General features: G+C 41.7%; 1 protein-coding gene across 1 annotated transcript in view; it reads left to right on the top strand.

Annotated features, from left to right (window-relative positions):
* The first annotated feature begins 2183 nt into the window (after positions 1-2183).
* The window catches only part of LOC126298949 (high affinity copper uptake protein 1-like), a 175352-nt gene continuing 163438 nt past the window's right edge, over positions 2184-14097 (top strand). The window contains exon 1 of the mRNA XM_049990553.1: positions 2184-2310. The gene's annotated coding sequence lies outside the window, so the exon portion shown is untranslated. The remainder of the gene's footprint in view (positions 2311-14097) is intronic.

Consider the following 14097-nt stretch of genomic DNA (forward strand, 5'->3'; position numbering starts at 1 on the left):
CAAGAACACAGTCTGTTATGTTTCCCAAACCCGATTCACCACAGTTTTGACATCTTCAACGTGCTTTTATTTTATTCTGAGAGGTATATAGTCAAAATTTTAATTAGATTAAGGTTATATTGACACCACATTTGTTATCACAGTTGCTGTTGTTGTTTAGATTACACGTCTTAGTTGAACATTACATTTTTTACATTGTATGTGCTGTGTAGCTGGCAAACTAAATTACCCAGAAGTCTATATTAATACAGCATCGCATCTGCAACACTGGTATCTTAAAACAATCTGTGAATTGAATTTTTACGTAGAACATGAATTGTAAAAATAGGTGGCGTATGCCTCATTTGACTCTTACCATTGCAACAGCTGAACTGTACATCATTACTAATTTCTCTACTAAATTTATTGTTGTTGTTACTTTTACTTTCAGAGCGGTCTGTGTGCATCATTAAAATCTCGTGAGTTTTTGTTTTGGAGAACTACTCGCTATAATACGCTATTTAGACCCCACTGTGGCTTTATAACGGCGTTTACTTGCGTTTTCTCACACTGATTTCTGAATCCTGATTGTTTCTTCGCTGCTGCGGCTTACACACACTTTTCACTTCATATTTCCGTTACAGATACACTTCTTGCAACTGGTCAGATTCTTTTAATTGATGGTATCAGTTTCTGGAAGCACGAGAAGAGAATACAAGTTCACTTATAATAGTCCATTCAGTGAGGTCTCATGATGTGGGTGGCCACTCCACTGGATCACTTTGATCGATCCAATGTCCAGGAAAGTAGTGCACTAGTCATTGGCACACTTCAGTCTTTTAGTGCGGTGGTGTCCCGTCATGCTGAAAGAAAACGAGGAAATAATCACTTTCGTCCAGGATTGTCGTGTTGTCACTCCAAATCCCACACCATATCATGAGTTTCCCCGCACCAAACATCCAACGTCGATTGCTCTACGTCCAGTACCTGATTTTTTGCTTTTTCACTTCACCTCTGACAAAAATATGCTTCATGTAAGAAAATAATGGAAAGAACAAAATCAAGTAACAGCGTGGAACACGTTGGATGGCCGCTCGCAGATCCGTACCTTACAGCCACAATCGTCCTCTGTCAGATGCTGCAACATTTGTAGTTCGTATGGGTCCCACTTGGCCAGCCCGCAGAATATGTATGACACTGCTCTGGTTGTTACCATTTGAGCAGAGATATGTGAAGTCGGACTCCTGGTCATCGCTACTATCACCTACGTTGACGTACCATCGTTTGTTGTCTGTGGCCTACCAGATCTGCTTGCATCGAAATCTGCCCCTTAAGTTTTGCCGCCACGTTTTCTGCATTGCATTGAAAGTATGCGCTACAGGACCGGAGGTACCATTCCCAACTGAGAGAATAATGTCAATCTGTTGTTCCTTCTTTAGTGGTATTTCTTTGCAATTGGTTCACATTCCTGAAAACGAAAAAGAAATTAATCGCCACTTTCAACATTTGTATGGAGATTTGTGATTCAATTTGTATTATCATTATTTTATTAGACTTTTTTCATAAATTAATCAGACCGAAAAATATTTGGTGGGTAAATATATTTCTCGAAGGAGTATTTTATACGACCTCCCGAAAATGCATGCCTCTATAGCTATCGCGTAATGATTCAATATTTTTCATCTTGAGGTTGAAGTTGTGTTTGCTTTAACAGTCCATATGTTTTTGTGTGGGGTCCATCTTTATTTTATTCGTTCCACCTAATATTTTATTCGGTAGACACGAGGCCCGTCAGTACTTTTTAAAAACTGTATATAGTAGGTTGATCGACCTGTTAAGTTGTGGCTACTGCAATGATAAGTCTAGACAGGAGTGCAGAATGGCAATGTTTCGAACTGCAGCCGCTAGGTGGTAGTCATGTCTCTATACAGGCTCTCTACGCAGTGGGGGCAAAAGCAGTGGGGAAAAGCGACTCGACGCAGCACCTCATAAGCGGATAACCTTTTTGAATGTTGAGCCAACTAGCTGTACATTGAACAAGCAGGACATTTCCAGGTAAAACCTGGTTGGCATTAGTTGAGAAATCAGCGGAAAAACAGCTTTAAAAAGCCATTATCGATTAGTCGACTGACGTTGAACGGCTGAGATATTCGATACAATAATCGATATATGATCTTACTGCTAGCAACTTTGGAGTGACGCAACAGGTGGAGTGCAAAGTATGGAGGGGGAAGCATCGTACGGAGAAGTGTTTTAAAGCTGTTGCTCCGCGTGCGAGACGTACTGTTCGTCGACCTGCTACAGCTGTGTACATCTGCGTTCCTGTCAACAGTGAGTTCGCATAAACCTAATTAGAAATAGTAATCTGTAACTACCGTTAAAATGTTATTAGGGTTATCTATGTGTGACATTTAATTTTTAGGAGGTTTTAAAATGTAGGAATAAGTATTTATACACTACTGTCATTCTTCAATGGACGCAACAAAGTGTAGTCTGCCGTCAGGCGCGTTAAGTAATTTTCATTTCTGTTTGGTGGATCATAAAACAAGTTGGCCTCTCCTACAAGTTACGTTAGTGTACAATAATTATTACTGTTATGCTTCAAATACCTGTCAGCTGTTTCAGATGTCATATTTCATCATCTTCTTGCAGCGTAATGTTATGACAGTAGTTCCAAGTACATATCTTTGTTTCGTGTTGTATTGTTGGGACCACCTTAATGTATTCGTAAGGCCAATAAATAATACATGTTAGTATTCGCCAGACAAAAGTATTACATATGTCTGAGTGTTACTTTACTATTTAATTACTACTTAATGCATTAAATCATAACGAAATAGCGGGAGGAAAATCGTTTGTAGCAATATTTTTGAATCTTACTCTCACAGGACTGCTGTTATAGCATTATCGACAGTCTATTTCAATTTTGAGAGAAATACAAGTCTAGTACTTTTTTGCTGTGGCAAGTTTTTTACTCAGCTTTGTTTTTGAACGAAAGGGGGGATTCAGATGGAAAATTTATTCAGTGTATGAAGGCTGAAATTCCCATAGAAGCAGTTTGCCCAAGTACTTCCGAAAATCTGAAGTCTTTATAAATCTGCCCAATAATTAGCACTATTCACAGCATGCATAATACTACCATTTCCCTTGTTTCCACGTCTCAACAATGTTCGTTTGTTTTGATTACCAATATTATTCCAAAGATTTTTTAAAGCTCTCTGTCGTACTTCAAATAAACTGAGTTAATGTCTTTAAAGTACAGTAACAGCAGTTTCGAGAACTGTAAACTAAACTAAAAATATCCACGTGCAGCATTTCTGTTCCTACTTCACATGTACCAACAAACGACCAAGCGCGCCCGTCCACGGCCATGCAGTTGAATAGAGAAGCTATCGTTATTTTAGTAATGCAAATTAACGCATGGGCACCTGGAAACCTAAATAATGTTACATAACTAGTTAACATATAAGTACTATCACCCTCACTTACCTTCCTTAAGCATGTAACATTATTCTCTGTATCAAGTCACTAACCGGTTTGCCCAGTCTGGTGGTACTGCTAATTGCCTTAACCCTTTGAGTCCCATCAATATATATTTAGAAAATCCGTAATTAACCTTTATTTTCGTAGTAAGCAACGAATACAAGAAGAAACTGGCAAAAAGCAAACAACTGCTTTAAGGATGTAGTTTTACGTTGGAATACACTTTTAAACTTTTTCACAAAATGAACGTTTATTATCATATTAAACAATGAATAAAATAAGAAATTGGCAAAAAGTAAACAGTCAGTTCTAAGGAGGTAACTTCACTTTGGAACCACTAGAACATACAGTTTTCCTCCATCGATCATTTCGTGTGATATATTTGAAAGTAAATTCACATTTTTCCTAGACATAATTTCACATCTCGAAACTTTCATGGACTCATACCTAGAACAAGCAAAAGTGGGCCTAAAATGTAATAAAATATCTGTATCAAAAATACATAGTGCACCACAATCGCATGTCACGATCTCCTTCAGTCCCGTATCACAATCTCTGCGCCGACTGCTGTTTTGAGTGGTATAAGTGACAGCTACAATGCACTTCATTAATAGAAGTTCCCCGGTGCACCACTAGAGTCGTTGTATGTGACATACATATGGCGGTTTCTGGCACTAACAACTGGTACTCGGAGGGCTAAATCATGGACTGAGGCGAACCAGAAATGTGTTTGACACTAGCCATTATCCAGTGAAACGTTAATATTCAACCACCAACTCTGCAGATTTGATGATAATTTGTACCGGCGACTCACTAAAGCCGAGACAGCAAAATACGCCTCAGGAAGGTAAATTAGGATTTAAAGTCCCGTCTTAGGGGCGGGGCACAAAGTCGGACCGTGGAAGGATAGGAAAGCAAATCCGGCGTATCCTTTGCAAAGGAATTATCTTGGCATTGCCCTTAAGGGATTCAATAAAACCATGGAAAACCTAAATCTGGAATTTGAAGCTGCGTCCTCCAGTTTCTTACCACTGCGTCAGACAGCGCGGTAAAATATCTCGGTAACTATGCACCCCGCAACAAAATAGTAAGAACGAAATTCGCAGAGATGACGGGGAACAACTAAATGACTCTCTACACTAGAGGGCACTGTTGCTGGTTAAACAGAGGGCAACTCCATTTTTAAGTGTAACCCTTGTTTCTCTGCATATTAGAGGTCCTCGAGAAAAAATTAATACGTTTCTGCTGGAACTCTTTTAATTTTTTATTTATTTAACTCATTTTCGCGAGACTTGTAATGCTTGCCCAAAAAGAAAATTAATTCCAGCATATGTGGTGATTAGTTTCACCCTTGACAGATTTAATGATTCTTCCCGGAAAGGACTCTCAAGAGTGCAATAGTATTCCTCCGTCAACGCCTCTGCAAACCTTCATAATGCTTTCACTCGTATATTCATGACTTTTTATAAATTTTGTCTTTTAAGGCACCACGGAGAAAGAAATACAGTGATCTTAGGACCTGGTGATCTGTCTGGCCCTGTACCACTTGTTCTGTTCCAGCAACTGTATATGTGATTTAACACCTCCCGTTTACTGCGAAACCATGATGCTGGAATCACACAAATCAGCGTCGTTGGATGGTAAGATCTTCAAGCAGTAATGGTAAACCGACCTTCAGAAAGTTTATATAAGTTTGACAATCTACAATGGATAAATATTTGACTAATACCACCCAATACGTCGTACTGGCCGCCGAATGTTCTACAGATATTAAAGTAACATAGAAAATGGCCCATGGAAGCATAACAGGACTTCAAATGTGTCAACATGCATAAACAATTTATCCTATGGGCTCAGCAGCACTATTAAATTGTTTGCTGGTGATGCTGTTCAAAAAATGTTCAAATGTGTGTGAAATCTTATGGGACTTAACTGCTAAGGTCATCAGTCCCTACGCTTACACACTACTTAACCTAAATTATCCTAAGGACACACACACACACACACACACACACACACACACACACACGGGGGAGGACTCTAACCTCCGCCGGGATCAGCTGGACAGGGTGATGTTGTTGTCGACGGGAATGTATAAACGTTGAAGGATCGTAAGGAAACGCAGAAAGACTTGGACCTAGTTTCCACTTGATGTAATGAATGGGAAGTTCTCTTTATATGTGGGAAAACGCAAGATAATGCCTATAACAAATAGGAAGTACCCGCAATACCCGATTACAAGATCAGTGATCAACATTTTGAATGCGACACGTCATATACGTATATTTTGGTAATACTAAGAAGTGATATGAAATATGAGAATGTATAATAACTGTTAGGGTAGGCGGGTTAAAGACTTACATTAGTTGGAAGGGGGCGGAGGAGGTGCAGTGCATCTGTAAAGGAAATTGCATATAAAACACTCGCGCAACCAGTTCTAGAGTACTGTTCCAGCGTTTGGTGTTCGTATTGAATAGGCCTAACAGCAAACATTGTATGATTTCAGAGACGCTCTGCTAAGTTCGTACCAGGACAATGTGACCCCTCAAACTGTAGCAGAAATGCTTGTAGAGCTAAAATCGGGAACATGGGAACAAAGACGATGTACATGAAATGTATTCGCTGTTTCGAATACGAACAACCGTGAACTGTATAATGGAATGACGATAGAGAAAATTTGTGCCTGGCCAGATTTCTAACGCGGATTTCCCGCTTTATGCGGGAGGTTGCCTTAACCGTTTGGCTATCTGTGCACGAATGACGACATGGCTCAAACTTCCCTATGTCGTCGTTTATGCGTTACAACCTCCACTGGTACACATTATGTAATTGCCATACAGGGAGAGAATATTTTAACTGAACATCGCTGCCTGATATCGGCGGATAAATGCGATATTGCCGGACATGCACGTATCAAGACGGTTGTAATCGCCGCAGTGCTTGCATACCCGAAGGAACATTGCATCGTACTTCTTAACAACACAGGCACTGCAATATCGTATTCATCCGAAAATGCCAGGCAGCGATTTTCAGTTAAAATGTTCTCTCCTTGTATAAGGTGTAAGAGTGCAAATTGTGACGCATAAACGACGACGTACGGAAGTTTGGGTTTCGCTGTGAGTCGTGCACGGATAGCCGAAGCGATTAATGCGTCCGCTCGCTTAAAGCGGGAAATCTGGGTTCGAGTTCCGGTCCGGTAAAATTTTTTACTGATGGCTGCTCATTCCGGTCCGGTAAAAATTTTCACTGATGGTTGCCCGTATTCGTAAGTGCGGATACATTCCACACGTTTCGTGACAGCTGTAGTCGCCGCAGTGCATGTCCAAAGGAACACTGTGTCAGACTTCCTAACAACTGCAATGTTATAAAGACGACGTAGTTTTCTCGAAACCTTGTTTATTGAATTTAGAGATTCTGTATTCGCAAAAGACTGTACGACCGTTGTGCTGCCACAAACATATCTCGCTTAGACAGCGTCAGAAAAAGATTATAGAGATGAGAGGGAGTACAGAGGCACTGTGGACAGTCATTTTTCATTCACTCAGTACGTATTGGAATAGGACAGAAAATGGAGAATATTAGTACGCTATCTCCTCTGTACCCTGATCTGTATAGTGTAGATGTAGACGTACATGTAGCTAATATCTACAGAACAATGAAGACTAAAAAGTTTGCCTCCCGTTAATCCACACTGGATGTTAACACTGTTCAAGGACATTGATGTTTAGCTTTATGGCTATACATTTCTCCTAGTAATGCAGTTTTTGTGTACTTACCTCACCATGATTCGAGGACAGTTGATTATCTGAATGCAATACTCGGCGAGGAAATTTATATTTCTCTCTAATTTTGTCAATCTCATTGACTGATTAAGCTCATTGACTAATTAAGAAAATCATCGCCGCGACTTCCCAGTGTGTCAAAATACACTGCGTAATCAAAAGCGTCCGGACACGTATTAGACTATAGTATGGGATGAATCCACTCTTGTCCTTTTTGAGGGCTTGAACACTGCTGGGGTCTCATTTAGTAAGGTGTCAGAATGTCAGTGGAGGAATAGCAGCCCATTCTTCCTCAGGAGCAGAAAAGAGAGATGTTGGACCCTGGAGTTTGGAGCAAAGTTGGCATTCCAACTCATCCCAAACGTATTCCACTGGGTTCAGGTTAGATCTCTGGGCAGGCAAGTCCATTCCAGGAATGTTATTGTCCACAAACCTGCGTCAAGGCTGCTGCATTATTATGCTGATACAATCATCGTCTATGAACTGTTCCTCATTTGTAAGCTATACACAAAGCTGTAAAAGTGTTATGTCCTTCCGCATTTAACGTTTTCTTAAGCACAGTAAGGGGATCATACCCAAACTTCTCTACTGACTCTCTTTTTGTACTGGCGGATCCTCTTATTTTAATATGTTGGTCAGTTCCACATTATACAGGTGTATCTGGATACTTGTGGCCAGATTTATGACGCTATAATATTCTGAGAACATTAATCTGCGATATTCCAGAATCGTGAGATACGTCTCGAAAAAGTTATAAGGATTATAGCAACGGTATCTAACACCGATACGTCATGATATTGCCCCGCTTCAGTTCTTCTACGCTTCCTCTTCCTTGGGTGTATAGGTGGTAAACTGCACGACGTGTTAAAACGAATGCAGAAATCTGTCAGCATATAGGATGATAGCATTTGTGATGTGTCTTCTGGATTCACACTACATTAAAATCATTTCAATTTGGTCTTCAACAGAATAGTCCATTTCACTCACCATTTAAACTACCGATGTGTGTCAATAGTAGCTCTCCGGTTCAATCCCGCGTCCGGCCATCGTGATTTAGGTTTTCCGTGATTTCCCCAAATCGCTGCAGGCAAATGCCGGGAGGGTTCCTTTGAAAGGGCACGGCCGACTTCCTTCCCTAATCCGACGAGACCGATGACCCCGCTGTTTGGTCTCTTCCCCCAAACAATCCAATCCAATAGTAGCTCTCTTCCAAAAAGGAGACAAAGAGCTAACAAAAATCTGTCGTATATGGGTTTCTATACCACACGTCGAAGATAAACATAGAATAACGCCCTTTCCTTTTAGGTATTTACATCATGAGGGCCTCTAGAAAAAAAATATGCCAACACCTGGATACTGAATCAATACGAACACAGTATGACCAACACTCGGTAAAGATCTGATTGGTATCCTGTATAGTGGTAGTAGAGCCGGAATAACCGTTCACTTAAACTACGTGTATGCATACGTGCAATATTGTCTGTTTCGTGTCCTATTTGAAAATAATTTTTTCAATATGAGGTTAGTAATTCTTTATCAAAAACTACGAATTTTCAGTTCATGATGGGGTCCGGCCTCTGGTTCAGACAAAAGCGCTATCTTGTTGAAAGTGTTAATTGTTGTTTTTCTGTGTGTTGTATATTTCCGGAGACGTCCACATGTTCCACAGACAGTCTTCCGAAGTAGTTTTGAACACATTTTCCGAAAACTGTCTTGAGCAGTTAGTTCGGCAGGCCTCACGCAATGGAAATATCTTAGGCCTTGTAGCTGCAGACAGGCCGTATAGAGACAGGGATTACTGACCGTGTTATCATAGCAACTATGGTTACGAAAGTTAATAAATCAGTCAAGAAGACTAGGAGAGTGTTTCTGCTAGAAAGAGTAGATAAGCATCTCGCTTAGACATTGAACTGCAATCATTTAGTTCCAGTGCGGTGGACATAGAGGAATTATAGCGAAAGTTTAAAGAGACTGTAAACTGTATTCTGGAGAAGTATGTACCTAATAAGATTAAGGACGGAAAAGACCCACCATGGTTTAATAATGAAATTCGGAAAATGCTGAAGTAACAAAGGCTGTCGCACTCTTCGTTCAAAAGAGACGGCAGGCAAGGGTTAGTAGAGATTCGTGCATCTATGAAAAGATCTATGCGCGAAGCATACCCCCGTCATACCTTAGGAAAAAAGCCAAGAACCAAGAAGAACCAGAAGCCAAGAACCTGAGAAAATTCTGGTCCTATGTAAAATCGCTAATCTGGTCGTTGACCAGTCTGGTGTAGCAGTTGAAGATATCAAAACAAAAGCCGAAGTTTTAAATTCCACGTTTAAGAAATCGTTCACCCACAAGAATCTTTCAAACGTACCATCGTGTGACCGTCGCACGACGTGGTAATAAGCATCCCTGGTGTAGAGAAACAACTGAAAAGGTTGAAAGCAAGTAAGTCGCCAGGTCCGGATGGAATCCCAATTCGGTTTTATAAAGAGTACTCTACGGCATTGGCCCCTCACTTAGCTTGCACTTATCGCGAAACTCTCGCCCAGCGCTAAGTACCAAGCGACTGGTAAAAAGCGTAGGTGACTCCTGTATATAAGAAGGTTAAAATTACAGACCAGTATCCTCAACATCGGTTTGCTCCAGAAGTCTAAAACATATTCTGAGTTCGAAAATAATATATTTCCTAGAGACCAAAAAGCTTATGTCCACGAATCAGCGCGGTTTTAGAAAGCAGTGCACCAGCGAAACCCAGCTTGTTCTTTCCTCACATGATATACTGCGAACTATGGATGAAGAGTAACAGGCGAATTCCATATTTCTAGGTTTCCAAAAAGCATTTGACACGGTACATCACTGCAGACTGGTAACGAAGGTAGGAGCGTATGGAATTGGTTCCCAGCTGTGTGAGTGGCTCGAAGACTTCTTAAGTAATAGAACCCAGTATGTTATTACCTACGGCGAGTATTCATCAGAAACAGGAGTGCCCCAGGGAGGTATGATAGGACTGATAATATATGTACATACACTGAAGAACCAAGGAAACTGGTATAGGCATGTGCATTCAAATACAGAGAAACCGGCGGTGCGGTCGGCAACGCCTATATAAAACAAGTGTCTAGCGCAGTTTTGAGATCGGTTGCAGCTGCTACATTGGCAGGTTATCAAGATTGAAGTGAGGTTGAACGTGATGTTACAGTCGGCGCACGAACGATGGGACATAGCATCTCTGGGATAGCGATGAAGTGAGGATTTTTCCGTACGACCATTTCACGAGTGTACCGTGAATATCAGGAATCCCGTAAAACATCGAATCTCCGACATCGCTGCGCCCGGAAAAAGATCCTGCAAGAACGGGACCAGCGACGACTGAAGATAATCGTTTAACGTGACAGAAGTGCAACCATTTCCGCAAATTGCTGCATATTTCAGTGCTGGGTCATCAACAAGTGTCAGCGTGCGAACCTTAACGAAACATAATCGAATGGGGTTTCGGAGCCGAAGACCCACTCGTGTACCCTTGAAGCTTTTCGCCTCACCTGGGCCTGTCAACACAGACATTCGACTGTTGATGACTGGAAACATGTTACCTGGTCGGGCGAGTCTCGTTTCAAGTCGCGTGTAGTGGCCGCGTGGTTTAAGGCGCCATGTCACGGATTGCGCTGCCCCTCCCGCCGGACGTTCGAGTCCTCCCTCGGGCATGAGTGTGTGTGTGTGTGTGTGTGTGTGTGTGTGTGTGTGTGTGTGTGTTTTGTTCTTCGCATTCGTTGGTTTAAGTAGTGTGGTAAGTCTAGGGACCGATGACCTCATCAGTTTGATCCCTCAGGAATTCACATACATTTGAACATTTTTTTCTCGTTTCAAATTGTATAGAGCGGATGGGTGTGTAAGAGTATGGAAACAGTCTTATGAGTCCATGGAACCTGCATGTCAGGAGGGGACTATTCAAGCTGTGGATGCTCGGTAATGGTGTGGGGCGTGTGCAGTTCGAGTGATATGGAGCACCTAATACGTCTAGATACGACGACACTGACGTAAGCACCCTGTCTGATCAGCTGCATCCATTCATGTCCATAGTGCATTCCAACAACTTGGGCAACTGCAGCAGGACAACGCGACGCCCCACACGTCCAGAATTGCTACAGAGTGGCTCCAGGGATACTCCCCTGAGTTTAAACGCTTCCGCTGGCCACCAAACTCTCCAGACACGAACATTATTGCGCATATCTGGAGTGCCTTGCGACGTACTGTTCAGAAGAGGTGTCCACCCCCTCGTACTCCTACGGATTTATGGACAGCCCTGCAGGATTCACGGTGCCAATTCCGTGCAGCACTACTTCAGACATTAGTCGAGTCCATGCCACGTCGTGTTGCGGCACTTCTGCATGCTCACGGGGCCCCTACACAATATGAGGCAGGTGTACCAGTTTCTTTGGCTCTTCAGTGAATATAGGACGCTAGTGCGACATGCTGTTGAGTCCTGCTCGAGTGTTTGGAATCCGCACCGGGTCGGATTAAAGGAAGACATCAAAGCAATTCAGAGACAGGGTGCTAGATTTGTTACCAGTAGGTTCGAACAACACGCGTTGCAGAGGTGCTTCTGGTACTCAAATGGGAATCCCTGGAGAAAAGTCGACGTTCTTTTCGAGGAACACTACTGAGAAAATTAAGAGAACCGGCATTTGCAGTTGAATTCAGAACTATCCAACTGCCGCCTCCCTCTATCTGCGAGTGGAACGACTGGTAGTGATACCCTCCACCACGGTTCTTTGCGGAGTATGTATGTAGGTGTAGATAACTCGGCCTTGCTGTTAATTTATAGATTTGCAACTGACAACGTACGTCTATTCTAGGTGGTAGTTTCCTGCATGCAATTCTGTAACTTCGTGAGAGCTGCATATTTCTACACGGAACTCACGTTCCCAAATTACACCGTGAAGAATACGCGACTCGCATAGGTGCACGAGGGAAAAGGAAGCGGCCAGGAGCAACGCACGGTGCAGTCGCTGCACCAAAAAAGATATGTTGTTTAACATGTTGTGTGGCAGCTGGGTTATTGAGTTAGGGATATAGCACAAGTGTTTCGTCGTCGGCGCCATCTATGGGTGAGCAACTTGCAGCAAGTTACACGAAGGGTGTCTAAGCGACCGTAGGTCACTTGTACCGTTGGTATTTGACTATGATCAAATAACGAAGATATATACCTTTTAGTAAATGACTATTTCAGTTATGTAAAATTGAAGAAATAAGTTTGAGAAGCTAACCGAATACTTCGCTATAAAAAGAAATCAACGAGAAGGTTGTTTCGAATACCACAGAACTTTCCTAGGCGTGGTGTTACTGTCTCTGATCTTGGAATCAACACAACATGCCCAATCTGTTCTATGGGAAGCTACATTTCAATGCGGATTCCGAGACATGGAACAATTAGACATTTTTTATACCTAGAACTCTGGCATCGTTGAAAGAAGTGATAGACAGAAAAATCTCAGGAGTAACTGAAGTTGAACCTCGGACCTCTGAATTTTTTGATTTGCTTTATCCATACTCACTGTGCTACCGAGCCACACACTAGTTACACATATTGTATCTTACTGTTACCTAGAAAACCACAAACATTCACAATTATTGCACATACGAGTGACACAGTACCTCTGAATTCTTACACAAAAATCACTCGACCTTTTTTAAGCGAGAGCAACTTCGCTGTAGGAAACCACTGCGTTTTTACAACCTCTCACAGAGCGAAACGACAGCAGAATGTGTCCAGAGATCTCTGTTACGTGTGATTAAGGACTCGCGAAACTAAGTTTGACAAATGGTCAGGCTTGTCATGTAGCAACCTGTTGCTAATTTCAGCACTGTGAGTTAACGTTAAAAAAAAGTCTGTATGCAATATTTTAGCCGCTGATATGACCTGCAAGCCTGTATAAAAAAAGGGGGGGGGGGGGGTAACTGCCTATTGTACAGCTCTGATCTCTCCCCCTGCCATACGCCATCGCCATCTAGGGACAAAGTTGCGTTAGCTGCGCGCTCGTCTCTTGTGACTGTAGTGAGACAACTGATTCGCACAGTGAAAGCGATCATAAGACAATTAAACATTCGTTGACAAGTACAGCTGGTATGTTTGTTATGTTATCTGCTACAACTGATATGTTATCTGCAACATTCTTTCTAAACTGTTACAGAACAGACAGAAATAAATTCACGGTTTAGAACACTTCGGAATTGATTTTATTTCTTTTAACTACCGCAAAATATTGTTGCACTGTTTCAAACATACATTTTTTGTGCACTAAGAACATAACAGTAAAAACGACACATGGCAGCCCTGCGAGTCACAGACGCTATTAGACGTCCTTTGACAAAACTGGTACGGTGTTAGAGATGAATCAGACCTAATATCAGTATATCTCCAGGAATACCACTCATATTTAAATAAATTTTGAAACCGTGGAGAGGAAAACTGATCATGTACTACAGAGCGCAGCTTCAGATTATTGTTAAGGTTGTAGACTGAAAACTTCAGTGATATGCACTGAATAATTTTCTGTTACTTTTATCACAGTGCTCCAAGTGACGGAAAAATTCTCTAACCGTTTAATTACGTTCGTCGTTCCGGATGAAATCTGAAGCATCTCTACTTCTGTGTCAGGGTGAGCTCGAAATTCAACTTTTAATTCATTAGCACTTTTATGAGCTGACCAAAAATCTAAAAGGAGAGATCCAGGAAAACGTTAACTTTTTTATTTCCCATTTTTCTCTACTTCGATGCGTCTACCACAAGCCTGCCTGCGTAGAACATTGGTCCAAAACGTCCAGCTGATTCTTGAAGACATATATATCGTTTAGGCAGCAATAA

Source organism: Schistocerca gregaria, chromosome X (assembly GCF_023897955.1).
Source record: "Schistocerca gregaria isolate iqSchGreg1 chromosome X, iqSchGreg1.2, whole genome shotgun sequence".
In the NCBI taxonomy this organism is placed as follows: domain Eukaryota; kingdom Metazoa; phylum Arthropoda; class Insecta; order Orthoptera; family Acrididae; genus Schistocerca; species Schistocerca gregaria.